Source organism: Chanodichthys erythropterus, chromosome 3, assembly GCF_024489055.1.
Source record: "Chanodichthys erythropterus isolate Z2021 chromosome 3, ASM2448905v1, whole genome shotgun sequence".
In the NCBI taxonomy this organism is placed as follows: Eukaryota; Metazoa; Chordata; class Actinopteri; order Cypriniformes; family Xenocyprididae; genus Chanodichthys; species Chanodichthys erythropterus.
Window position 1 is genome coordinate 61,544,807 of NC_090223.1, and position 27,374 is coordinate 61,572,180.

Below are 27,374 nucleotides of genomic sequence, written 5' to 3' on the forward strand. Positions count from 1 at the left end.
TACTTTTGTATGATTGACATTTTAGGTGAGTTTATCCCAATTAAAGCAGTCAAATGAATGTGATCACAACTTACGCGTTCTCTATCACTCGCACTATAAAATTACATTAATACTCTGTATTACCATGCAGCAATAGTAATAGAGAATGCTTTATAGTTCGCTGATTCACCACGGCTGGCTGGACTGAGCGTCCGTAAGCAACCAGTCGGGATCACGTTCATTTGACCACTTTAATTGGAATAAACTCCCCTAAAATGTCAATTATACAAAAGAAGAGTCATAAGAATACATTTATAATAATAATGTATCTACATGTAGCAATAGTGATAAGGAGTATGTTACACTCTGCCAGCCACCAACCTGCCAGAATCAGACTGCAGCTACCACCAGCCACTGACAGCCAGCTGAAGATTGAAGCCCTACTGTTAAACATTGAAGAACATTTAAATTATAATGAATGTGTAATATATTTAAATTATATAAATTATAATGAATGTGCATATATTTAGCAAAATGCTCCTCTCTAGAATTAGGGTTAAGGCTTCTAACAAGTTATGGTCACACACACATCTGAGACTTTGTTTCATATCAAAAGTAACAAAGCACAAAGCTTATTGCCATTTCCTGTTATCTCTTGGAATATCTGTCATTATTAGCTGAAAATATTATACAAATGGGCAAAACCATTTGTTTAGTCAATTTAAGAAGGTCTATATTTTAAAGCTCTTTCTAACTTGTACTTGACCTTAAAAATAACATAGTTCTTGTAATTAACTATAGCATTTGTTTCAATAAGTATTTAATTACAAGTAAGACTTTTAATGGTTCCTTATTACCATGCCTAGGGCAATGTTAAAAAAGAAAGAAAATTATCTATAGCATTTATGAGAAATAGCAACACAGTTAGAAACTATAGCTACATCATGCCACAGTTGTAGTATAAAAATGTATTCCCCTAACAGATCATCTATTATAAAAACTAGTCTAAACTTACCACAATAAATACAATAGAAAGTGATAAATTCTAGTAGATGTGGTCATCATGAGTTTGAAAAGCTTGCATGATGACATTTTCCCCTCTTTTAGTGGCTGTTTTAGAGATCATGTTTGACTTTCTCCATAGCGTTTCACTACATTACATTCTCAATAGAAGAATGTAGTGGTTTTTTATATTTATATATATATATATATATATATATATATATATATATATATATATATATATATATATATATATATATATATATATATATATATATATATTATATAAAACCACTACATTCTTCTATTGTATATATATATATATATATATATATATATATATATATATATATATATATATATATATATCAAAGAGCATCGTTCTTTGCTTTACAAATTCGCAGGGCAATCTGGATCCGTAGTTTGTCTTATTTGCAAATTAATTGTGTTGCTTTAAAATCTAATTTGAAAAATGAACTAAATGTTACACTTCTAATCATAATCAGTGTTTCCCATACATTAACTAGACTGCGGTGGCCCGCCACATTCTAATTTGTCCTCCCACAGACTCGAAATTGAATGGAAATTAGGCTTGTTGTGATATTTAAATAACCGATTGATAATTGTGCTCATTTATATGGCAAAACTGGTGCTAGTCTATTTCTTTTGCTCCATTTAAAGGGTTAGTTCACCCAAAAATGAAATTTATGTCATTAATGACTCACCCTCATGTGGTTCCACACCCATAAGACCTCCTTTCATCTTCAGAACACAGTTTGAGATATTTTAGATTTAGTCCGAGAGCTTTCTGTCCCTCTATTGAAAATGTAAGTACCATACACTGTCCATGTCCAGAAAGGTGATAAAAACATCATCAAAGTAGTCCATCTGACATCAGTGGGTTCGTTAGAAGTTTTTGAAGCATCTAAAATACATTTTGGTCCAAAAATAACAAAAACTACGACTTTATTCAGCATTGTATTCTCCTCCGGGTCTGTTCATCCAGGTTCACGACTCGTTCAGTGAACTGCAGCGCACTGCTGATGTAAGACGCTGCTGACGTGTTATCTGGTGCACCAGAGTTTCGTTTACAGTCTGAGGGAGACGCACGCTGTATTTAAGCTATTTTTTAAAATGGTGTGTAAGTGTGCATGTCGCGGATGTCCTAATCGCCAAAAACAATGACGTAAAAGTGCATTACCAACGCCAACAGATGAAAGGATTCAAGGGGGTTGTCCAAGATGGCGTCCTGCTAAGTTTGCTTTATCGTGCTCTGCTGACAAATCTACTTTTAACAGCCAAATTACACTACTTATATCTCTGATACATTTATTAGTTTCTATAAATACCTCATAGTGCTCCCCGAGATTGTAAATATGAAGTCTGTCGCAGATAAAAGGAAAGAAAAAGAGATGTTGCGCGCTGCACGTGTATCTGATAATGTGAGCCATCACAGCTATGCGTCTCCCGGTGAGATCCTCTTATCTACTTCGTTTCCAGAGAGCCCTGGTAAGCCCCCTACAAAGAAAGGTAAAGCAGAAGACGACGCCGTGATTTCCACTCTCTCTCAGCTGATAAATAATCGTTCGGACGCCCTGGAGAAAATGGTGGGGGACAACGCTCTTAAGATTGAAGGACTAAAAAAAACTGTGGACTTTGTATGTGCTGAGCTGAATGATATTAAGGGTAAGGTTTGCCATGTTGAAACTAGACTAAATACAGAGGAAAAGAAGATGGAACTCTGCGAAAAAAGAATTGCAGATTTGGAAAGATACTCTCGCCGCTGGAACCTGCGTTTACATGGAGTACCTGAAAAAGAAAGTGAAAATGTCAGAGCCGAATCTATCAATATTTGTGCAGCCACCTTTCCAGAGGAGGGCAAGATCCTTCCAGATAAGATTGATACTGTCCACCGCGTTGGAAAGAGACTTCCCAATTCTCCAAGGCCGCGTGCGATCATTATCCAGTTTTCCTCACGCGTGACGAGAGATGGTGTGTGGAGAGCGGCGAAATCGTCAGAGTTCCTGCGGGCGAACAAGCTTCGGTTTACTGAGGATCTCACTGCTTTTGACCGAGAAAGGAGGCAGCTGCTTTGGCCGGCTGTTGAGAAGGCCCGCAAGGAAGGGAAAAGGGCGCATTTTGTGGGTCATCGTGCATTCGTCGAAGGCTCTGAAATTAACCCTATGTGAGTCGGCCAACTGACTTACATAGGGTCGGCTTTTTTTTTTTTTTTTTTTTTTAGCTCTACCTTTTATTGTGGAGCAGGACACATTTGAAGGCTGAAAATTTACTTGACTTGACCTTGTTGTCAGCTGTTTTAGCATTTTCCACTTTTCCACAAGTAAGCTTCTAATTCGCTGTTCATTGTTCAGAGTTCTATTTTTATTATTATTATTTTTGTATGTCTATTTCTGTTTTTTCTCTCAATGCCAGAGGTCTAAGAGACATTACTAAACGAAAGGCGTTGTTCCTGTATGCCAAATCGTTCAAGACTGACTTTTGTTTTTTTCAAGAGTCCCACTCCGTTGCCAGCGATACTGCATTTTGGAAAAATCAGTGGAACAATGACGTTTGGATGGCTCACGGTTCGGAGCGTTCAGCGGGAGTTCTGACTTTGAAAAACTTTTTTGCTGGAGAGGTTTTACACCATTTTAGTGACCCAAGTGGACATTTTTTGCTTATGGTCATTTGTTTAAATAACACTGTGGTAATACTAATTAATATCTATGGTTACAATAGTTCTCATGAAAATGACTTACTGCTTGAAGTGATAGAAGAGAAGATATTGCTGTGGCTTAATGCATACCCAAATGCCTTAGTTTTCATTGGTGGGGACTTTAATATTGTGCCTGATAATAATCTTGATAGACTACCACCTAAACAGTCTGCCTCTACAAATTCTAAATTAAAGATATTTATGGACAAATTTGATATTATTGATATTTGGAGGGAGAAATTTCCAAGCATTAAATCCTATACTTGGAGTAACAAAAGTTGTTCTAAACAATCCCGCATTGATTACTGGCTTGTTTCACAATCTCTCAGAGATTTTAATGTTTCTGTCAGTATCCTACCTTCCCCCATGACTGATCACAAAGCAACTCTTTTTCAATCCCCTCTATCTTTAGCTCTTTCTTCTTCAAGTCCTCGAACTTCTTATTGGAAGCTTAACTCTTCTTTGCTTAAGCATGACCAACTGAGAAAAAATATTTTATTTTTGATTGAGTATTACTGGATCAAAGCACAAAAGGAAAATAAATACAGCCTCAATTGGGAGCTTCTTAAACACGAACTTGGCAAATGTGCTAGAAACTTTGGCAGCCATCAAACTAAACTTAAAAAATGTGAAGAGGAGACTGTCATTTCCAAAATAATGACTCTCTGTGGTAAAATGCAGGATGGTCTGTCAGAAGCTGAGTTGGTAGAACTTACTGATCTACAAACTCAATTAGACTCAATATATAAATTTAAGGCAGAAGGCTCTTTTATTCGGTCTAGAAGAAGATGGTTAGAGCAAGGAGAGCAAAGTACAGCATATTTCTTCAGAATGGAAAAGAATAATTATAGAAGTTTAACTATTAATTCTTTAAATATCAACGGTACTGTTATTTCTGATCCTATGGAAATTGGCACATTTTGTGCAAGCTTCTATTCTAATCTTTACCAATCCAAATACTGCAGGGACTCAGCTCTGTCCTTTTTCCAGTCTTTGAAGGATGTTAGGACATTATCTAATGAAGATAAGATCGCCTGCGATAAAGATATATCCATTGATGAAGTAATGGAGTCTATTGAAGCTCTTAAGAACAATAAGTCCCCGGGCACAGATGGGCTGACAGCCGAACTTTACAAACACTTTTCCCTAGAGCTAGCACCTTTCTTGCTTAAGATGTATTTGGAGAGTATTGCTTCTGAAACACTTCCACCTACTTTATCACAGGGATTACTTACTTTAATACCTAAACCTAAGAAAGACATTTTATTGATTGATAACTGGCGTCCAATCTGTTTGTTAAATTGTGATTATAAGATATTAGCTTTGCTACTGGCTAAAAGACTGAAACGTGTTCTGGATACAATAATAGAAGAAACTCAGTCAGGTTTTATTCCTAACAGGCATATTGCTAATAATATACGCCTAGTTTTAGATTTATTAGACTATGATGATCTGATTAGCGATGAAAGTTTTATTCTTTTTTTAGATTTTTATAAAGCCTTCGATTCCCTTGAACATGATTTTATTTTACAATCCCTGTGTAAATTTGGTTTTGGTGATTTCTTTTGCAAAGTTGTCCGAACTTTATACAAAAATGGCAACTGCTCAATTAATCTTAAATCTGGCACTTCTCCAAGATTTAATGTGTTTAGAGGGGTTCGCCAGGGTTGTCCGGTATCGCCTTACTTGTTCTTACTAGCTGCTCAGCTCCTTACTTCTTCTCTGTTGAGTAGTCAACTAAAAGGTATTAATATAGCTGATAAACAGATTCTTATAACTCAATTAGCCGACGATACTACACTCTTTTTAAAAAATGACTCACAGATCCCTATCGCTCTTGATCTAATTAAACTATTTTCTAAAGCTTCCGGTTTATTTCTGAATTTAAATAAATGTGAACTCCTTCCCTTAAAGTCTTGTTCTGCTTCTTTCCTGCATAGTATTCCGGTTAAAACCGAAGTGTGTTATTTGGGTGTGATTGTTTGTAAAGATGGTAAAATGAGAGGAAAATTAAACTTTGATCCAGTAATTACTAAAGCTAATAAAAAATTTAACTCCTGGCTCCAAAGGGACTTATCTTTACGGGGAAGGGCTCTCCTTGCTAAAGCCGAAGGTGTTTCTCGATTGACCTACCCTGCTCTTTCCTTGTATGTAGATAAGTCAATTTGTGTGAAGGTTGATAGAATGCTCTTTGACTTTTTATGGAAACACAAGAGACATTACTTAAAAAAATCTGTTGTCATAAATAGCTTTGATAAGGGAGGTCTTAACTTTCTTGACTTCGCTTCTTTAAATAATACGTTTAAGATCAATTGGTTGAGGCAATTTCTAACTGATTCTGATTCCATATGGAACACTATTCCTAACTATATCTTTTCTAAAGTCGGTGGTCTTCCCTTTCTCTTAGTATGTAACTACAATATTTCTAAATTGCCCATCAAATTATCAAATTTCCATAAGCAGATGCTTTTGGCTTGGCATTTAATTTACAAACATAATTTTAGTCCCCACAGGTATTTTATTTGGAATAACCATGATATCCGATATAAAAATAAAACACTTTTTTCCCAGATTGGTTTGCTAACAATATTCTTTTGGTTTCTCAACTTTTAAATTCAAATGGTCTTTTGTTTTCTTATTCTGAATTTTTAGCTAAATATTGTATTCCTGTCACCCCACGAGACTTTGCCATAGTGATGGATGCTATCCCTAGTGGAGCTATTGCTCTTATAAAAAACTCAGGAGACTCTTCACCTCTTTTTACCTCTTGGACTCATCCTTTTGAGACAACAATAGGGAAGGTTTGTTTTTTGTCCAGTCCTTCTCTCAGGAATAGAAGGATTAGACAACTCTTTCAGAATGATATCATCACTGTCCCTTCTGTAATATCTTATTGGAGTAATTGTTTTAATAATATTCCTTGGAAGAAAGTGTGGTCTTTACCCAACAAATATTTAATCACTAATAAGGTTAAAGAGGTTTCATTTAAGTTGTTATACCGTTTCTACCCTGTCAATCTTTATATCCAAAAAATGTTTCCTGAGAAGGATTCTCTATGCTCTTTTTGTGGGGCGGAAGATGAGTCTATCCCTCACCTTTTCTGGGAGTGTGTTCATGTAGCTATTTTTTGGAAGAAATTTTGTTTATTTATACATGCTTCTTTTTTTGAAAATTTTTCTTTGACATTTAAGGATGTATTATTTGGATTATATAACTCCGATAAAAATCTAAAAGACAAATACTTTCTTGTAAATCTATTTATTTTTCTTGCCAAGTTTTTTATACATAAGTGTAAATTTTTGTCTCTTAAACCTCTTTTTATTATTTTTTGTCAAGATTTGAAATGTTATTTGGGCACTATTTCCTCTTCCAGCAATGTCAAAGCCCTAAAGTCCAATTCGTTGTGCACAAAGTATAATATTTATGCCTTTTTATGATGTTCAAAGAAGAAGGAAAGGGAAAGGAAAAAAGGAAAAGGGAAAAAAAATAAAAAGGAAAAAAAAAAAAAAAAAAGGACCCTTCTCTTCTTTTTTCAGTATAATTTAAGTTATATTACCTCTGGCTCATAGGGTTTATTTTATTATTTTTTTTTTTTTTTTAATTTATTTATTTATTTTTTTTTTTTTTTTTGTTTGTTTGTTTGTTTTCTCCATTGTTCATATATTTATTTATTTTCTCGTTTGTTTCCTTACTGTTTTTGTATTTGCCTATATTTCTATTGTTGTTAAATTTTTTGATCTGTAATTTTTGTCCTTATATATCAATAAAAAAAAAAAAAAAAAAAAAAAAAATGAAAGGATTCAATGGAATCCATTCAGTGGAATCAATTCAATGGAATCAAATGTACTTACATTTTCAATGAAGGGACAGAAAGCGCTCGGACTAAATCTAAAATATCTTCAACTGTGTTCTGAAGATGAAAGGAGGTCTTACGGGTTTGGAACGACGTGAGTCATTAATGACATAATGACAAGTCATCTGAAGCCATACCATAGCTTCATGTGAAGGACAGAAGAATATGTACATTGTTAAATTTAAGTTCAAGGAAACTTGTCTTCCCTCCACTGCAGCTGTCAATCATTCTTTGTTCAGCACTCAAACCGTGTGTCGTGTTCAGATATTATTGCGATATGCGATTATTGTCATTTTAAGACCATTTTATGCCACTGAATGAAAACGTATATAATATAACAGCATAATAATGCAAGTAGGCCTACATACTTTCAAATGACAATGAACTTAACTCTTAAGAATATTTAGATACTGGAATTGAAGCGTTACATTTATAATGTTGAATAAATAATAAATAAACCTTTGCTAACAAAAACTGCAAAATAACTAGTACTTGCAAATGCACAAAAGGCACTTATATGGAGATTTTCCATCTACAGGTTTTTCCCTGACATAATTTTCTCAGTAAAGTAAGGGTGCACGCTATTGTCAGATGTCCATATGCATCTGTTTTTCTAGAGGCATGTTTGAAAAACATCTTTTAACTTGAGCGCCACGTTTTAGCGCTGCGTCATGCATGAAGTCAAACACATTTCCATGGAAAAACACAGTGGAATGCACATTTCCATGCAGAGGCACAGTGGAATGCAAAAATGCGACTAGACACTAGACAATCGCGACTTCTGCGTCCTGTGTGAAACTAGCTGTGAGCATGCACCATTTCACGCTGTCATGTTTATATTTGCACCAGTAGATTGCTCAAACTGTCTGTAGTTGTCAGGAAAACATTTTAATGACTCAAATGGCGCATTTTTTTTTTCCTGTCAATGTCGGCAAAATGTCAGTGAAATTTATTTTTGTGTAAACGTAATAGGCAATATATTGTGCCACCAAAAATGATCGAAGTCATGTCCATATATTGTGCAATATGTCGATATATTGACTATCGCAACAGGCCTATTGTGCCGTAAACTTTTCAATGCGCAGTGCAATTGTGTGCTGAGAGTCTATATTGCTTTAAGCACATCATTCTTCACCCAGGATGCACATAAGCAGTTTGTGCTGCTGTTTTGAAACGTTTCATATTATCATTGTTTTACATACTGAAAGATTATTAATAGCTATTTTGTTCTGTTGTATCTATCATATCTTGTTAATCCATTAAAGCTGCACAATACATTGAGTAGTGTAGTGTGTTTGGTACATTCTGGATTGAGTTTAACAAATCAGAGTGACCAGTAACCTCTTTTGCTATATATTTTTAATGGTTTAAATGTATGTTGACCACTTATGAACGATCACTTAACCTACTATTTGTTGTGTACTTGACTAATGTGCCCTACCATCACCAATAAATAAATTACTATTGGAGCACAATTGTTTACAAGAGAACAAATTTATTCATTGATCTAGTCCCTTAAATTTTGCCTTCAGAATGCACCAGATTTATGCATTTAAATTTAAAATGTACAAAATTTTCCAATGAGGGGGCATGCCCCCAGACCCCCCTAGAGAAACCGATGTCACCACCACAGTCTCACAAATTCCTGTTGGAAACACTGATAATTGAGATGAGATGAGTTTTTTTTTTTTAATATATATATATATATAGAAATAAGTGACTTACTCTGTGTTCTTGCCTGGTGGGTACTTGAGGGTCTCAGTTCAGAGATTGTGTCCTCTAATAGATTATACAGAAAATGTAATATTTCCTAGTGTTAGTTATTCATTTGCAGTTTGTTTTGTGCATGTGATAATGAATGTTCTTTTACCTTGAACGTTAGATGGGTTATCAGACCAAGCATCCTCTTGCTCATTTACATGAGACAAGCTCACTGGAACAACTGGAGCTGAGAAAGGTAGTTAAGGGTAAAGTTATTTGCATTTGCTACCATGACACTGCATGAAATGGTACACAAGGGCTTTTAAGTTATACCTCAGTAATGACTGAATTATTATTATTATTTTTTTTTCTTACTCTGCATTCTTCCTTGATGTGTAGACTGTCTTGGGTCTTGATAGGGTCCCGGGTGAGAGAATGTGTTCTCTAATTAATTATACAGGAAAACAATCCATATTACTTTGTATTAGGCTGTGAATCATTTGCAATGAACGTGTTTGTGTGATTTGCGATTTTCCTCCGTACACTAATTAATGCTCTTTTACCTTGAATGTTAGGTGAGTGTTCATGCCAAGGATCTCGTTGGTGGCCTGCGTGAGAGAAGCTCTCTCTTAGATGAGCTTACATATGGAACTTGTTCAACTGCTGCAACTGAATTGTCCTCTCTTGCTTTGTATCTTAGCTTATTTAGTTTTGTAGTCTTGCTTTAAACTAACATACACATTTTATATTGTACATCTAGATGAAATGCTACAGTATTTACCAAAAGTGAGAATCAAAACTTACGTGGTGTTCTTCCTTGCTTGGAACCTGAAGGTCTCAGGACAGAAAACGCATTATCTGATGGATTATACAGAATATGTTGAATTAGCTAATGTATGTTGTCTTTTTTGTGTGCAGTGATTGCCCTTCTGATTTCTTTTTTCCCAAATGCTAATTAATGCTTTTTTTTTTTACCTTGAATGTTAGGTGTGTGTTTACCCCAATTATCTTGGGGCACATCTGCCTGGGAGAAGCTCACTGGTACAACTGGAGCTGAGGAAGGTGAAGTTGGTAAATTGTATTTGCTACCATGACAGTGGTACACAAAGGCTTTTAAGTTGTACCTCAGTTATACCTTTTTATACTTACTCTGCATTCTTCCTTGGTGTGTAGACGGTCTTGGGTCTTGATAGGGTCTCAGGACAGAGAATGTATTCTCTAATTAATTATACAGAAAAAAAATTGTAGTATTACTTTGTGTTAGGCTTTGACTCATTTGCAATGAATGTGTTTTTGATTTCCTTAATATAATCATTAATGCTCTTTAACCTTGAATGTTAGGTTGATGTTCATCTTGCTCATCTGCCTTGGAGAAGCTCACTGGTACATCTGGAGCTGAGAATGGTGGAATTGGTAAAGGTTGTATGAACTATAGTAATTTTGCATGACAGTTTCATTTTTATTCGCTGGTTTAATGAAGGTTTATTTATTATAGAGGCCTGCAACTTTCTAACATCAGGCAGAATATAAGTGCATGACTAAACATCTACAGTGCGTGCATCATTTTTATGCAAGTTGATATTCTGATCATATTTTTACTTCAAGCACATTTTACCAATCCAAACCACATTAGTCTTAACTACTTTTAATTTGTATATAATCATTTATAAGTAATATATAATTGTTACTGGCTGTGTGAACAGGACATTTTGAGACTCACACCTGAAAGTAAATGCAGTTGTCAATCTCAAAAACTGACCATGTGAACGTGGCCAGAGATTTAACTCACACTGGAAAGTCAAAAACTATTAAATGCCCATAAAAAAGATGCAATACTAGAAATTGCACAATTAAGGCGTGATCATTGGACAGCGAAATGCTCATTGACTTGCATAATGATTGTGCACGCACTGTATGTTAACTGTTTATTTTGTGATCAGAAACTTGACCCACCCAGTCATGGAGTCAGCCTCACTTTTGAGTTGGCATAAATGCTGTGTGGTTACAGCCTTTGCATGTGGTTACAGTATTCATGTAGAGCCAGTTACCTTGACAGTTGGGGAGAGTCTCAAAATAGCCCTGCTGTGGCTCTTCCACGGTCTTTTGGTGGTGATTAGCAAATGCTGTTGAAAGAATTGGTATGTGATGTCTGCCTCCATCAAAACAAATTCCCTTTCGTATGGGAACTCGCATTGTCAAAATACACTTTGGCATTCCCCCAAAGTGTCTTCGGACGCAGTGCGAGTTCCGCTCCTCTGAACCATGGTTATATGCATAACCTGAGACCATTTCTTTGTACTACACAAAGCCTTACTAAAGAGCCGTTGCCTCTAATTAGCAATCAAATGTTTGATATGCTTTATGTTTAGCATGTAAAACCTTGAGTTATAAATGTAATGATTGTAGTTCTGTCCAAACTGTTAAAATGACAAAAGAATTGGGTGAATCTGAAAAAGCAAAACAGTTTTGTAAAGCAACAATTCACAAGAGTCTGTGCATTACATTCATTTTGCTTTGGGTAAGGAGCATCCTTGGGCATGACACAAAATGCTTAAAACTATCAGAAATATCAGTTTTATAAATTTAAACTCACAATTGCTGAAAGATTTCCCTGCTCTACTTGGTGTAAGCAAAGGTCGGACAACAGGACCTGGAAAAAAAGAGAACTCAGCAGTTATACACACTTGTGTCTAGCAATCATTTAACCAGATTCATTAGTTTACTAGATTCAATGTATTTTTACCTTTTGTCTTTAAGTGTTTTGGGGGTGCTGGAGCTTTTGGTGCTGGTGGAACTTTTGGTGCAGGTGGAACTTTTTCTCTATTAATTTTTTTCTTTTTGTGGGGGGTATCATGAGGCTCATCATCTGATGAGTATATTTTCCTTCTGAGAGCAAAGTCACGGTATTACATTATTTTACAAAGCGGGATTAGTTGGGTAATAACATTGCCCTGTTTGTCAACTGAAAGAAAACTTTGACAACTTACTTGTGAATTCTTTTTCCAGGAATCTCAGATTCGGAAATGTCAGAAGTGTAGCATGCCTTTTTCCATTTTTTGGAAATATTGTCAAAAGATGCTAAAAGAAACAAAGTATCTTAACTCATTTCAAGAAATCATTAGGCCATGGGATGTCTTGTATTAGTGATTTCGTTTTAAGTGATGTTTTAATAATGTTTATTTACAGTGTAGTAGGGCTGGGCGATATATCGCATGCGATTGTCACGCGCATTTCATCAGTAAAGCCGGTTCCCTGATTACCGCGAAATCGCCATCACCTGCTTTCAAATGGAGCGGCATTTAATAGACAGAACCGTAGATCACTGATAAGCCACGCAATATCGCGTTCATTATCGAAGGCGATTCATCTGCGATATGAATGCAATATTGCGTATCTTGTCAGTGAACTACGGTTCTGTCTATTAAATGCCGCTCCATTTGAAAGCAGGTGATGGAGATTTAGCGGTAATCAGGGAACCGGCTTTACTGACGAAATGTGCGTGACAATCTCATGCGATATATCGCCCAGCCCTACAGTGTAGTTTAACTTACCTGATTCGTGCAGAATTCTGGCCTGATGTTTTGTCCACCCTTTATCTGGCTGTGGTGCCTCCATCATCCTGACACTCTTCAGCAAACGGTCCAAGTCTTTGAATGGAGGCCACCACGATTGGCCATCTGAGTACCAGGACTTTGCTACAGGTCCAGTTGTCCCTTCTCCCACAAACTCCACTATCAGGTACATGTTTTTTTTTGTTTGTTTTTTTTGGTGTTTTTTTGTTTAAACTGCAACAACCTAGAGCCCCATAATGTTTAACGACATTCATTAAATATCAGTTGTTCATACGCATGATTCAGATATACAAAATACCAAATATATATACCAATACCATATAACAAAACAAAAAACTCATACATTCAAAAGGAAAAAGAATAATTATTGTGTGTGTAAAAGAGGAATTGAAACAAAATAACGGTCGTAAGGAACTAAGAAAGCTTTCCCCTCAATGTTCTCCAGCTTGCAGAAATTGGTTGTTCTTGAGAGGTCATCAACTCGATGAATACCAAGTGCCGAGGATGGAAGGGGATAGTCAAAAAAAAGTTCATGATTGTTGAAGGTACTGTAGGCCACATAAATTTCATCCCTCACTGAAATTATATTTTGCAGCTTTGAAACTTTACCGCCAATGTAAACAAAACTGTTAGCCTGGTCCAGTTTCAGAGTGTAAGAGCATGTTTTTATTTCTTTGTACTGTGAAGCTCCATGAAAAGATTCGGGTAGAGGGCCAGCTGTATGTAGTTTTCTGAGCAGCTGTGGGTTGTTTTTCTCTTTTTCTTTGCTGCACCTTTGCATTTCAGAGAACCTTCTTACAATCTGACTCAGTGGACATGTAGGTTTCCGCAGAAGTCTCTTCAGCTTGTGCAGGTGGTCCTCGTACTTGAAAGCGCTGAAGTTGTCAAGGACGCCGTGGTCCTTTGCATCTTCTGCAAGATGTACAAGACAGTGAACATTGTAGGACAGGAATTTGGGGCCGTATAGCTGTCCAAAGTGTGTGACAAATAGTCGCAGAATATCATTGGCATAGTCAATGTGATCTCCAATTAGGCTGTTATTGCTCAAGATGAAAATTCCAACAAAAAACAGCAGAAAGTTTTTGTACACCTCTGTGGTGAGTAGATCTTTTAGCATAACCGGGCCTGTGTACAATAAAAATTGTCTAAATTCAGTCGCTTTCCATCGATCTATTTCCCTCAGTGCCCTTGGTTTGCGTGCAAATTCCATGGGCACATTTTTCTGGGCACCAACCAATCTTTCTGTCAGAACAGAGACTTGGAATCCTGACAGCCTGGATGTGAGGGGACCCAGCCGAAGCCACAAGAGGAGAAGCCGCCTCATGACTCCAAGGCACACAAGGTGCATGTAATCAAGGGGAAATCCAGAGACCATGTCCAGTGAGGTTTCTTCCAGAGGTGAGGTGCCATGGTGGTGATCCGAATCGGTTTTATTTCTGAAACTCTCATCATTTCTAAGAGGCATGTCATTTCTGGGGAAGGTCATTCTATTCTCCAGGTAAACACCATCCTGAATGCACTTTTCGCACCCATGGTAGCCTGTGTGTCCTTTGACCTTTTTTAGAAATGCACGTGCAGGTGCGTCACAAACCATCGAGGTAATCTTTAGTGTTAACTTAACTCCCTCAAATTCAAAACCATTACCCAATTCTTTTATTTCACAGATAAAGTCTTGGAGATACTCATCCAGTGAGCTAGGTTTACCAGCACCACAAAATAAACCTATTGTCACCGGTTCCTCCTGCACCAAGTTTTGAACAGTTCCGAGAATAGGCCAGAATTGAGTTGCAGAACTCTTATAGAGAGGCAGACCATCAATGTTCACTTGGAGCTCCAAATTGCTCATGTTTCTCAGAATGTCCATGTTCTTGTAGAGTACCCCTGAAATAGATTGAAGAAGGCCAAAATGATAGTACTGGCCACCAGCCTTGTTCTGTATTTCAGATCTGTTGGAACGCACTGTTCCTAATAGTGTCCTGGCATCTTTTGGCAGATTCAAATCATGCTCACGGAGGATATGCAGTAATGAATTTAGTGCCACATGTGTTATTTTATGTTCTGTTGCCCAGGTTGCCAAGTCATCATCCAGGGAATTTGGATGCAGTTCAGACTCTGTGTCTGAGTCTGTGTTAGATTCACTACTATATAAAGCATGTGCCATGGTGCCGCATTCAGGCTCATCGATTTGGGACAGACAATCCATAAATTCGACATCATCATAATCAACGGTGCTGCTTGTGTCACTTTGCATGCTACCATACTCCTCCCTCCATGATGGTGATGATACTGCTTGCATTGACTGCAGTTGTTTGTCCACCTTCTCTTTGGCTTTTCTTCGCAATGTCCAGTACGATTGTTTTTTGCAAGCCATGGTGCTGAGACATTCACAAAACAAAGTACATTGTACTAACCTGCTAAATGCAGTGGTTCTCAACACCAGTTCTGGAAGCCCCTTGCATTGCACATTTTGGATGTCTCCATTAGTACATATGATTCAACTCCTATAATAGAAGCTCTAAACAGCACGATAGATGAGAGAGACATCCATAATGTGTAATTTTGTGGGTCCCCAAGATCGGAATTGAGAACCAATGGCTTAATGCATTAAAGTCAATGAGTGCATATGAGCACATAACTTGTTTTTGACAGTGTATACTGTGGCTACTGTCGTTGAGTGAGTGCTGTTGACTGTAGAGAACTTTCTGTAGTTGGGGAAAAAACATAACATTAACTGTCAGTTTTGTCGTTTTATGTATTGAACCTAAATGTGTGCCTAGAAATTGTATACAAAAGTTTATTAAACCTGTGTGTGGTCACTACTTTTTAGATGTTTATTAATCCATTCAATTCAACTAGTTACTTTGTGACTAAATTTTAAGTCTAGGACAAGGTTGTCAGGTTTATCTCTACTTTTAACTAGTTGATGAATGTTGGTTGAGGGTTAAGAGAACTAAACTCTGAAGAATGGTTGGTAAAATGTCGTCATTGTAGTATTCTTTTGAATGTAAAAATATATTTTGATCTGCCAAATTTTATTTAATTTTATTGTCACGAGACAATGATTTTTAACGTAACAAGCTTTTAAGGACTTCTTTTTTTCTTTTTTATAAGTGCATTTAATTAAGCTTTTATAGTTATGTATACAAAATCATTTAGTCTTTAGTCTTTTTAGGGCCCAAGCTCAAAATGTGCAGGGCCCAGTTGTTTTCATGTAATTTGTCATATCACCAGAGCATATGAACAATCACATTTGGTATATTTAATATTTGAAGAGTTTTATCAACTTACTTTGTAGTAGTTTTATTAATTTACTTTGTAAATAAAGTTGTGGCTCATGTAAATCATGGCCAAGGGACATTTTTGACCAGTGGGTAAAACATAAGTTTGAATCGAGTGCCATTATAAAAGTCTGCAGGTGTTTGTTGCATGAAAGTTAAATTAAAATTAAATGAAACAAAGTTAAAAATGATTAAAATTAACACTTTTTTTTTTTTTTTTTTCTCCTCACAGTTGCCTAAAAATGTTATATAAAGTCATGGAGCTAAAATATTTGTAAATACGTCATGGAGTGGGGTGTGGTTTAATTTCTGGGAAGCACGTGCCAATCACTCTTTCACTTGATTAGAGACGAGGTGACTCGCATGCATGCTATGCAGCACACTTTGCAGGTTTCATTACAGGTAGGTAAAGTAAGTACATTCTGTTTCATGGCATTATTTTCTTGTATAGTAAATGTTTTCGTGGTTATGGTCGGGGGAACGGGGCCAGCACATCCACTGAAGCCGGAGTTTCAGCATTAGGTAACCATTTTAACTACGCATGGCATGAACTAACGTTAGTGCAAGGGTGACCAATCCTGTTCCTGAAGGCCCACTGATCTGCAAAGTTTAGTTCCAACCCAAATTAAATCTGAAACGGCTAATCAATGTATTTCTAGGCATAATAGAAACTTCCAGGCAGGTGTGGAGACCAGTTGAAGCTAAACTGCAGGACCGAGTTTGGACCCTCTGAACTTGTCTACATAATGATTATCACATGTTCATATTGTTTGTTTCGTTAGTTTAGTGTTTATTAAACTTAACCAGTGCAAGCCTTTGTCATCCAGGCCGCTGCTAAAGCTTGTTACGTTTCTCAGCGCTGATGGGCTAAACCAATCATAGTTATCGAAGCAGCTCAACGCTTCAAATTTCCCCGCCCCGCCCTGTGGTTGGATCATGTCGGTTAAATAGCGCTCATGTAAACAGGACGCTGTCAGTCAGCCACCGCTGTTTTCTCGGGGAGATTCAGGACCGCTTACGGTTTTTCGGTGAGGTGATTATTGAATTTGTAACTATTATGGTATTTAGTTGTATCTATTATATTGTTAATTTCAACATGTTATGTCAAAAGGCTAATTAATACTTACCAACAACTTGCTGACGACAAACGGCTTAAAGCCGACTTGACCAAATAAAACTTTAAATATGTAAAAAACGAACTGGCAATTAATAATAAATAGGAACGCTATATATACAAATGTTAGTATTTACAGATTACTGAGGTAAATTGCGAAAGAAATGTTGAGGGGTCAATAGGTCGAGTGTACTATAGTAAATCAACGGTCATCTGATACAAATGGCTTGTGGTCACGTGATTTATGAATGGCCGCGCGACGTGTCACTGAGCTGGATGCAGGAACCCCTATGGCACGTAATAAGCGTTTAGTAATGTTACTGTATTTATAAAGCTTATTAAATGTTTCTTCTCCACACATCCACTGGAGAATCATACTCGTATGATTTTTTTTTTTTTTGTGTGTGTTTATTTTTTAATGTTAATATATTATGTCATTAATATAATATATTGTTTATACCTTTGTTATAGGTGGTTGTTCACCCCATGCATTTTCTTTGCTCGTCTGTTTTGTATTTCGTATGTTATGTAATTTAGTAATTTTTCATGAGATTTTCATTTTCATGAGATTTTCATATTTAATGACTTGCTTAAAGTAGATTATTTTAAGGAGGTTCAACTTTCTGACATCAGGTCAAATATCTTATTTTTCCAGGCATTTCTGATTCTAATTTGTCATAAATGTAGCACGAATGTTGTTTATATATGCTGATAGAAATTAAGTTCCTAAATTTCATTTATGAAAGCATTAAGCCATTGGAGGTCTTGTACTTGAAACTTTGCCATCTGTTTTATTAATGTTTTTTCTGCTTACCTGATTCAGAAATCTGGCCTGATGTTTGGCTGTGGTGCCTCCATCATCCTGACACTCTTCGGACTTTGAATGGAGGCCACCATTGGCCATTTGAGTACCATCGTTTTGCTACAGGTCCAGTTGTCTCTTCTCCCACAAACTACATTTTCATGTCCTATATATTTTTATTTTTAACTGCAACAACGATGATTGTATTTTATCCACCGATTTTCACCGTACAAGAGTAAACTGTTCAGGTGGTCCAAAAATTATAAAGTTGGTTGCTTGGCCAATTTTTTTTTCTTTTTTTTTTTCTTTTTTTTTTGAGTGATGACCTTTTGTATTGGTATTGCAAAACCATTAGATTTTTATTTTATTGTAACCACGCTGGCCGTGCTTGTCTCATGGCTCACAACAAATTGTGGCTATAGACATTTCTAGAAGCCTCAGTATCTCAGCTCAGTATGGTCCGAGCTCCATGAAACAAAAACTGATCTTTAGGGCACATTACAAGGTACATGTACATATTACGGGTGTAACGGTTCTCATTTAACAAAAATAAACCGTACCATTCTCCACTCGCGGTTCGGCACACATTCACACTGTGGTTAATCTCAGATCATTCTGACAGTGTATCTGTTATATGGTTTGAGTTCTGCTAACTTTTGTTCCTCACAGTTCATTAGTGTGTTGTGGTGGCAGTGGAAAGAGACAAGCCACTGATAGAACAATCTTCATCATAAAAATATCCTGTCTGGGAACATTCTGGCTTTATAACGTTTCAACAGCAATGGTGAAAAAACATGGACAAAACAGTCACTCTTTGTAAACTTTGTTTGATACGAGTGTTTGATTATTCAATTTCTGTATCTGAAAACTACTGTTAAGACCATAAAATCTGAAAAGCACTGCTTTGTTTATTTCATTTAATTTATATTTTTGCTTTATTTATTAGTGCTACTGCTTGTACTTTGATTATTTGTACTTTTCTTTTTATTTGACAGCAGTCTTTTCTTTTTTTAACATAGCACATACCGAAGAGTACTGAAGCAGTGACTACGGTGACTCAACCATGATACAGACCAAAATGTGAGTAATTTGAACCATTACACCCCTTGTACATGTATAAATATTTTGCACCTTGTTTTTCCTTACACCATGTCTACACCAGACAGCAGCATTTCAAATGTGTCAGATAGCAAAAGCACTGTTAGGTTAATCAGACATGTCCTGTGCTTTATTCTCATTCATGCATGTTTTTTTATTGCTCTAACATGTCAGTAACTTTAAGTAGCTTTGGGTAACTTTTAAGTAGTAATCTTGGGTGTCTACCTTCCACCACCAAACTTCTTCCCACATGTAGACTATTGTATACATGAATGTTTTATTTTATTAGGGCTGCAACCATGGATTAATTTAATAATATTTTAAGTATATTTGAAAAGCAGGTTATCATTCCCAGTGTTGTGTGATCATCTGTGATTCTATTGTAGCACATCCATGCTACCTCAGCTAAAGGTAAGGTGCGCTGTCACTGTTTTCCTGGTGCTCATGTTCTCGATGTTGCTGCGCAGGTATCCACGATCCTGAATGGTGACAAGAGCATCGGAGCTTTAGTGCTCGGGGGTGAACGACATCAGTCTGTGGCAGACGGAGGTTCTGAAGAGGGTCTTCAAGAGCCTGATCGCAACAGTATGCAGCACATCGCCTGCAACAAGGATCATCGTGTCCGGAAAGCTTCTGACATGCTGACGAGAACATGAAAGGTTCAGTAGATTGTTTGCTTTAAATTAATGTTAATGTCTTGGTGTAATGAACAGAAGCTGCTCTTTGTAAATAATTAGAATCTTTTCTGGGAGCGACCTAGGCTCTTCCGTGCTGATGGGCCTTTATGGATGAGGAGAGGCTGATTAATTGTAGACATTTTAGAATAGCATTTTTATGACAGTCTTAGTTACTCAAGGAAGATCATTTAAAATCAAGCTAAAACATCACTCAGTAAGTCACAAAAATATTAAACAAAAATGAATAAAACAAGGTATGTGTTTTTGGTTTTAACGGGATAGTTCACCCAAAAATGAAAATTCTGTCACTCACTTACCTTCAACAACAACAACAACAACAAGGTAAGTAAATGACAGAATTTTCATGTTTGGGTGAACTATGCTCTTCTTCTGCGTCAGCGCTTTGTGAGTGTGAAAGAGCGCACAAACGGAGATCAGGGACACGTTCAAGTTCAAACCGCTGCGCAACATTTTGCTATGGTTTTCATGTTGAACAACATGTTTCTTGGAAACGGTGTGCAACGGGGTTTGATTTTTCCTCTTGATTGGTGGGTGTGTCAAATGTCAGCCCAATCAGCAGCAACATGTAAACCACGCGGTATTAAAGAGACAGCTCGCACAATGGGTCCAAGTAAAGTCTTTACAAATGTGTCCGCTGCAGCTCGGTATTCACAACAATTGAAGATATTAGAAGACATGTTTGTCATAGGATTTTTATAGTAAAAATATAGCATATCAGTCCTTCAAAAGGAACACAAAGAATGAAAGAAAAAAATTAAGATTTTTAGAAAAAGAAAACAAAGAATCCTGAAAGTATCACGGGTTATAAAATATTAAGCAGCTCAACTGTTTCCAACATTGATAATAAATTGGCATATCAGAATGATTTCTAAAGGATCATGTGACGCTGAAGACTGGAGTAATGATGCTGAAAATTCAGCTTTGATCACAGGAATAAATTAAGTATATTAAAATAGAAAACCATAATTTTAATTTGTAATATTTCACAATATTTGTTTTTTTCTGTATTTATTATGAAATGAATGCAGCCTTAATGAGCATAAGAAACTCACTCAAAATTAAAAATGGTAATGTTTCCAAACTTTTAGGTAGTGTAGGTTAATCCTGAAAAAAATTATGAAAATACATTTTAAAATGTACATATATAATTTTTTTTTTTTTTTTTTTTTTTTTTTTTAATCACTTTCCACAATTTAAGTGGAACACAATGCAGTTGAGTCTTGATAGCCCTTTCTTTTGCTTTATTGTGAGGCCATTCATTTTTTTGTAGGTCATGGTGAAACCATGCATCACTACACAGGAAAAAAAAGTTTACAGTTTCATGGAAGTTACACCTGTAGTTTGTGCAAAGCGCTGTGGGGTGTAGGAAAAATGTGGACAAACCTATGGAAATTATGAAAGATGGTAGCTTAAAAACACATTTAATATAAATATAAATTCAAAACAAACTGCCATAGCTTCATAACAAAAAGTAATAATGCTGTCATTTTATTCTTTTACTTATCTAACACAGTTAATACAGTGGATCTCTAATGGCACGTTGGTTTGATTTATAGAATACTCACAGACTCCATGGTTTGTTGCTTCTCCACTAAAAGAACTTGATTCTACAGTTTTGTTTTTTGTTTTCCTTTTAGAGTGTGTGTGTGTGTGTGTGTGTGTGTGTGTGTGTGTGTGTGTGTGTGTGTGTGTGTGTGTGTGTGTGTGTGTGTGTGTGTGTGTGTGTGTGTGTGTTATATCTATTCCTTTCATACATGAGTGATGTGTCTGGGACTTTTTTTTTTTTTTTTCTCCCCCTTCTAGTCTCTTTGATTCTGCCGCCTTGGGTGCACCAGCTGTGGAAACCTGACCTGGTGAGGACCCTCTTATCACACTTGCACAAGGTAATGAATTAAAGATACTGTTAGTCAGTGCATGGTTTTTGTTGGTGGTGCTGTTGTTTTTTGTTTTGTTAAAAAGATTATGAAAAATAAAGTTGATACATTTAATTTATGGAAGCATTAAGCCATGGGAGGTCATGTACTAGTGACTTAACCATTTGTTTTATTAATGTTTATTTACAGTGCATTTTATTCTGCTTGCCTGACTCACGCAGAATTCTGTCCTGTTGGCAAAATAGGCCATGTTAAAATCTAAATACTCGAAACACATTGAATCTCAGAGCTCGCTTAACATCCCGACGTGACCCGCTGCTGAGAGTGGCGTTTCGATAGAATATGTACTGCACACTTACAAAAAAAAAACAAAGTCATCAAATAGACTGACTTCCTGTTGTTAAATACTTTAGAAATTAAAAACTGCTATACTGTGAACCTTTAAAACATATACACCTAAAGAATCCTGCAGTCACTTTACTGTTTTCCCTGTATTTATATTGCACAAAATAGTGATTGTGATATAAATGCAAATGATTTTTTATTTTTTTTTTGTCAGGTTTTATGCATATGGTTGTTCTTTATGACCGTTTTTTTTCTAAAATTAGATTCTCTTTCTAAAGATTCTCTTTCCCCTCTCCCCAGAAATATTGCAATATATCGCCTTTCTTACAGTATCGCAATGTATCACAATATATTGGATCGTGGCGCGTATCGCCAGATTCTTGGCAATACACAGCCCTACTGTCATTCATGCCCTCACAGCTCTGTTCTCCTTCACAGATACGTGCTGCACTCTTTATTGCCTTTCACGGGATTGCTCTCACGCTCCGTCCGGATGAGTTTTGATGAGAGCCCACGTTTGAGCTTTCTTCAGGACAGCCACTTCTATTCACATGAGCAGATGACAGCTCTCTACTGAGACAGAATTTTGAACTATCCCATATTTACATACCACTATATAAACCAGTGTTTCCCCAACCACTGTGTTCAAATTCCAAAAAAATAAGTAAAAAAATAAATGCTACAAATAAGAATATATCACGCCGTTGGGCCGAAACCTCGTATCTCTATATTTCGTCATTGTAACAGTTATGAGCTAATGAAATTAATGCTATTGGTCATCTGTTAAAGTTTGGAGTCAGAGATCTCTGCTTGTTTGCAGTGCAAGGGTAAAATAAAGAACTGAGGTTTGCGTAAGTGCAGGCTTTTCCTTACTCAAGAAAAACTGTCCATTTATAGCTAGTGTTTTTTTGTATTTGAAGAGCCGAGAATAATCTTTGTCTTTGCCATCTAGTTGAAGCATACGGTTTTAAATATCCTTTGTTGTAGCGCTTGATCATATCATGAGGTTTTGATCATGAGATTTCAACAATGAAACCGAGTGCCCATAAGCTACAATAAACTTTATCATCTATGTTGATGAAAACGTAATGGGATGTCTCAGATGCTGTTCCCGTGACGGATTACATACCTGGCTCATGGTAGCTAACAAAAACAGGGAGGCCACACTCAACTCAAGTTGACTCAAAAATATTTATTTAAAGAAGAAACACATAATAAACTAACAAACAAAAATAACAATTCAATATTAAAATGCTCACCAGCTTCACGCAATTGATCTTTCGTGAGACCTTCCAATTTTTTTCCTCCATCGGCGCCGCTAAAAAACTCGTAACTTATCCATTATAAACTATTTGATTTCAACAAGTAGAGTTAGAAATTAATGAAAACGATCGAATCACCCCATTTTCTTTTTGGTTTTTGGTTCATAGGATAGTGGCAGAGGTTGCGAAGTGCAAGATGAAACTTTTTTATTATTATTATTATCATTATCATTATTATTAGAAAAAGAGTAGGTTTACATAGATTTGCCTCGTAAAATTAACAAAACAAACTCAAACCCTAACCTCTTTAATGTGCCCACATGCAGCTCAGCTGCCACCACCAGCAGTCTACCCGCGTCCGACAAACACAAACTGGTGCTGGAGAGAGATCAAGTCCAAATGAAGCAGGAACCCAAGCGCAGATCCAACGATCTCTAGAAAGACAGATCCTTTTATCAGTCCACTCATTATAGGCAACCTGTTACACCTGTTACTTGACTCCACCCTGCAAAACAAAGACAAACACAGACACAACAGAATCTAGAACGCCACCTAAAGGCGACCAGGTTCCGTTTCGGGAACAGATGTTACCCTTATCCGTAACAGATAATATACCTTTCATTCACTGGTCAAAACCTTGTAACTCCATTTGAGCTTGATTTTCATAAAATGATAATATTGTGGCACATGCAAGTGTTTGACCATAGCTATATAAAGCCACAACAGTGTTAAATTAAATATGAGCTATCTGTCTGACAGCGACAATATGTAAATTCACTTTTAAGCCGGGCACACATTTAACAACTAGCTATAACATTCTAAGACTGTGCTCAACACACAGCGATTGTTTCCTGCTCCTGAAGCAGATTTATATACTTTCACATGGAATTTGAACACCGACTGTAATCACAGACTGAACGCAACTGGCCCTGACTGGACGCGTTTGAGCGCGATCGGTCATATCAATTTACGTTCATAATCGGCCTTACAATCATTAGGTGTGTCCCCGGCTTTATTAGGGCTGCACGATTTGGAGAAAAAATGTAATTGCAAATTTTTTTTTTTTTTTTTCCCTCTTTTCCCTCTCCTGGTTAAAATTTAGATTTTTATAAAACAAATTGAAAAAAGTTAACATTACCAGGCTTGTTTTGCTTGTTTGTAGGGCTGCACAATTTGGCCTGAAATTTTGTGCTAATATATTAACTTTTTTATTTATTATCATTATTGCTAAATAAAAATATTAAACCTTATAAGAAATATTACTGTTGTAATAACTTTCATTATTAAAGTATTTAGCATTAGTATTTAATTATAAATATAACTATAATAATTAGAAAATATTTAAAATTATTGTATGTTGTGCATGTTGCTGCCTTGTACATGGTGTTCAATGCCCAATATTGTTTGTGAGAAATAAGTATTTTAACCCACAGTAAACTTGTCCATTTCCTTATAAAATGCTCTAACATCTTTTTCTATTTCTTTTCTCCACCAAACAGCTTTGGAGATGGTTCAGCCTAGATGCACAGATCTACCGCTGGCCCAGCTTCATTCCCACATCTGGCACCAAAGATTCATTAAGTGCAGTCCATAACCAGTGTCTGCACCTTGTCCATTGCAAATGTTATGGATTGTTCTTTTAGAGCTCATTATAATCTTTATTTGCATAGATGCAAACTCCTCACCTTTCAGTGAGAACTCACCTTTTTGAGATCAAAATAGGTCACCAATGGGATTTGTATAGATCCAATGATCTTACAATGGTACTTGTGAACTTATTAGGGTAAATAAAGAACTGGTTGTTTCAGTAAGTACTGTACAGTGTTTTCTTTACTCTTTACTTTAAAATTACTATGTCTATAATGGGTAATGTTTTATGTATTTGAGGTCTGAGATGTGGCAAACAGCATTGCCATCTAATCAGCCAATATTGTCTTTAAATATCCTGCATAGCACTTTGTCTTTTATAACATGAGATTTGAACCAAATGTTGATTTTGGTAAAATGCTGCAACAATTTAAATTTTTTTTTCATGAAAAATTATAGTTTTGGACATATAGGGTAATAAAGAATAACTACAAATGAGCATGTAAAGCAAATAAAAAAACCTTTTTTTCCCCCCTTACCTGTTTGCATCCCTGTTATTTGAGACTGGTATTATGTAGAGGCTGTTGTGAGTAAAGTTCACCCCCTTGTGAAACAGTTTCCCTTATTTGTGAGAATATTTTACCTTAATGCTCTCAGGAGTTCCTACATTAAAGTGTCTTTTTATTATTACTATTTTTTTTTATTATTGAAATATTGCTTTAGTGTTCAATCAACTTTGGGACATAATCAACTCTGGGAAGTTAGTATCATTAATTCTGTAAGGTGCTTGGAATCAAATGAATATTTGTATAGCGTGTTTCCTCCAAAGGCTGCTTTCTCATTCCTCAAACATCAAAAAGGGTCACCTTTGGCTTGCTCATTGGAGTTTGTAAGCATCATTATTTGGAACAAAATATGAAAATGGCTCGGTGTTACACTATTTCAGTGCATGGCAGAGAGTCGAAGAACCACCTGACACAAAGCCATGGATCACCCCCTTATACAGAGCATGGTAGGCTATGAGGGGTCAAATTCATGCTTTCTGCATAACGAAATTATGTGAACCACAATAAGCAGGCAGAATTACAGTTAGCTTGAAACGAGCTTTACGCTGGCAATTTTTTTTGCATGTATTTTTTTTATTATTATTATGAGGGATCAAACAAAGGGATAGATGAACAAACTGTTGTACATTATGGGTTAGAGCTTGTATTTTTATTAGTATTTTAATTTATATATTCTGATTTGTAACCAGAAGCACCCTTTGCAAATCATTTAAAGCATTTTAAAAATTAAATCCATGAATGCAGTGTTTATGAGTGCCTTTTTGATAATTCTGAGCCAAAAGCAAAAAAGCTTTTTAAATGTAAACTTGCAAAATGTAAAACTAAATGTATCAGTGAGACTGCATTTATCAATGCAGAATCTTCAGGCTTACTGTACATTGTTTACAAGTTACGTAGGCTGCTCGTTGGGGAAAATGCAACGCAAATATGAATTCGATGCTTGTCAAATTGTATGTAGATATAATTATTTCCGTGACTACACTGGACGCGTGCGGCGCGATGCGATTAAAGAATAGACACCGCTTTGTCACGTCCATGCAGACATCTGCTGATCTGTTGATCCGGCGCTGCATGGCAGCACGTAATTTCAAATATTGAAGATTCATCGTATAGACGTCGTATAGAGGTAAGGACGACGGCTCATTATCCACTAAAAATGGAAGATGGAAGACGGATTTCAAATATTGAAGATTCATCGTATAGACGTCTTATAGAGGTAAGGACGACGGCTCATTAACCACTAAAAACGGTCGATCGAACGCGATGTTTACGATCTTTCACAGACGTCTCCGCGACGTACCTGTGCTATCTGGGTAGTTTTCCGTAACGAGACAAGGCTTGCGTTAAAACAACATCGCTAATAAATGGCGTGACGTTCGAGAGAGTAACTCTTTTAGACGGTAATGAAAGTGGAAGAACGGGGATAAGAACACCTTCTAAAATAATTCCCCTCTGAACTACTTCGTTTGCTTTTTCTACTGTACTCAAAAAAATTACAATAGCGCTATTCATCTTTGAGGCAGACAAAACATTCTCATGTCCCACAATTTCCCCTACAGCTAAACAGCAACTCTCCACACTCGCTGTCGCTGCCACTTTTACACCGTGACGACGCGTGAGTGAACCCAAACCATGAGCACCTGGAACCGCCATGTTCCCCCCACCCCCAAAAAACACTCACCCCCCTCCAAAAACAAAACAAAAAAAAAAAAACTCAAAAAACGTGCCTAAAACACCAAAAACAACAACAACAAAAAAGATAGAAAAGTAAGAGAAAAAACAACTCAAGCACGAGTCACCGCTCACACTCACTCCCAGCATGCACTCCGAAGAGAGAGAGAGAGGATTTCTTCAACTTACACATTAACGCTATCAGCAATCTTTCTCCAACAGTCTTCTCTTGCTTTGGCAGCAGAGACCGTATTGT

At 36.5% G+C, this 27,374-nt stretch overlaps 1 long non-coding RNA gene and 1 pseudogene across 4 annotated transcripts; one reads left to right on the top strand and one right to left on the bottom strand.

The window, feature by feature from the left end:
• Positions 1-27,374, bottom strand: part of LOC137007702 (uncharacterized) — a 1,237,067-nt pseudogene that overhangs the window by 203,091 nt on the left and 1,006,602 nt on the right.
• On the top strand, positions 12,751-25,476 carry LOC137007729 (uncharacterized). Of its 4 annotated transcripts, XR_010892648.1 has the most exons (10): positions 12,751-12,989; positions 13,269-13,368; positions 14,078-14,221; positions 16,334-16,503; positions 18,039-18,143; positions 18,687-18,801; positions 19,037-19,097; positions 19,583-19,774; positions 21,617-21,696; positions 24,794-25,476. It is a non-coding gene; the product is annotated as an uncharacterized lncRNA (long non-coding RNA). The 4 variants fall into 4 exon arrangements; XR_010892646.1 differs by lacking the exon at positions 18,687-18,801 and having other exon boundaries at positions 14,073-14,221; XR_010892645.1 differs by lacking the exon at positions 18,687-18,801.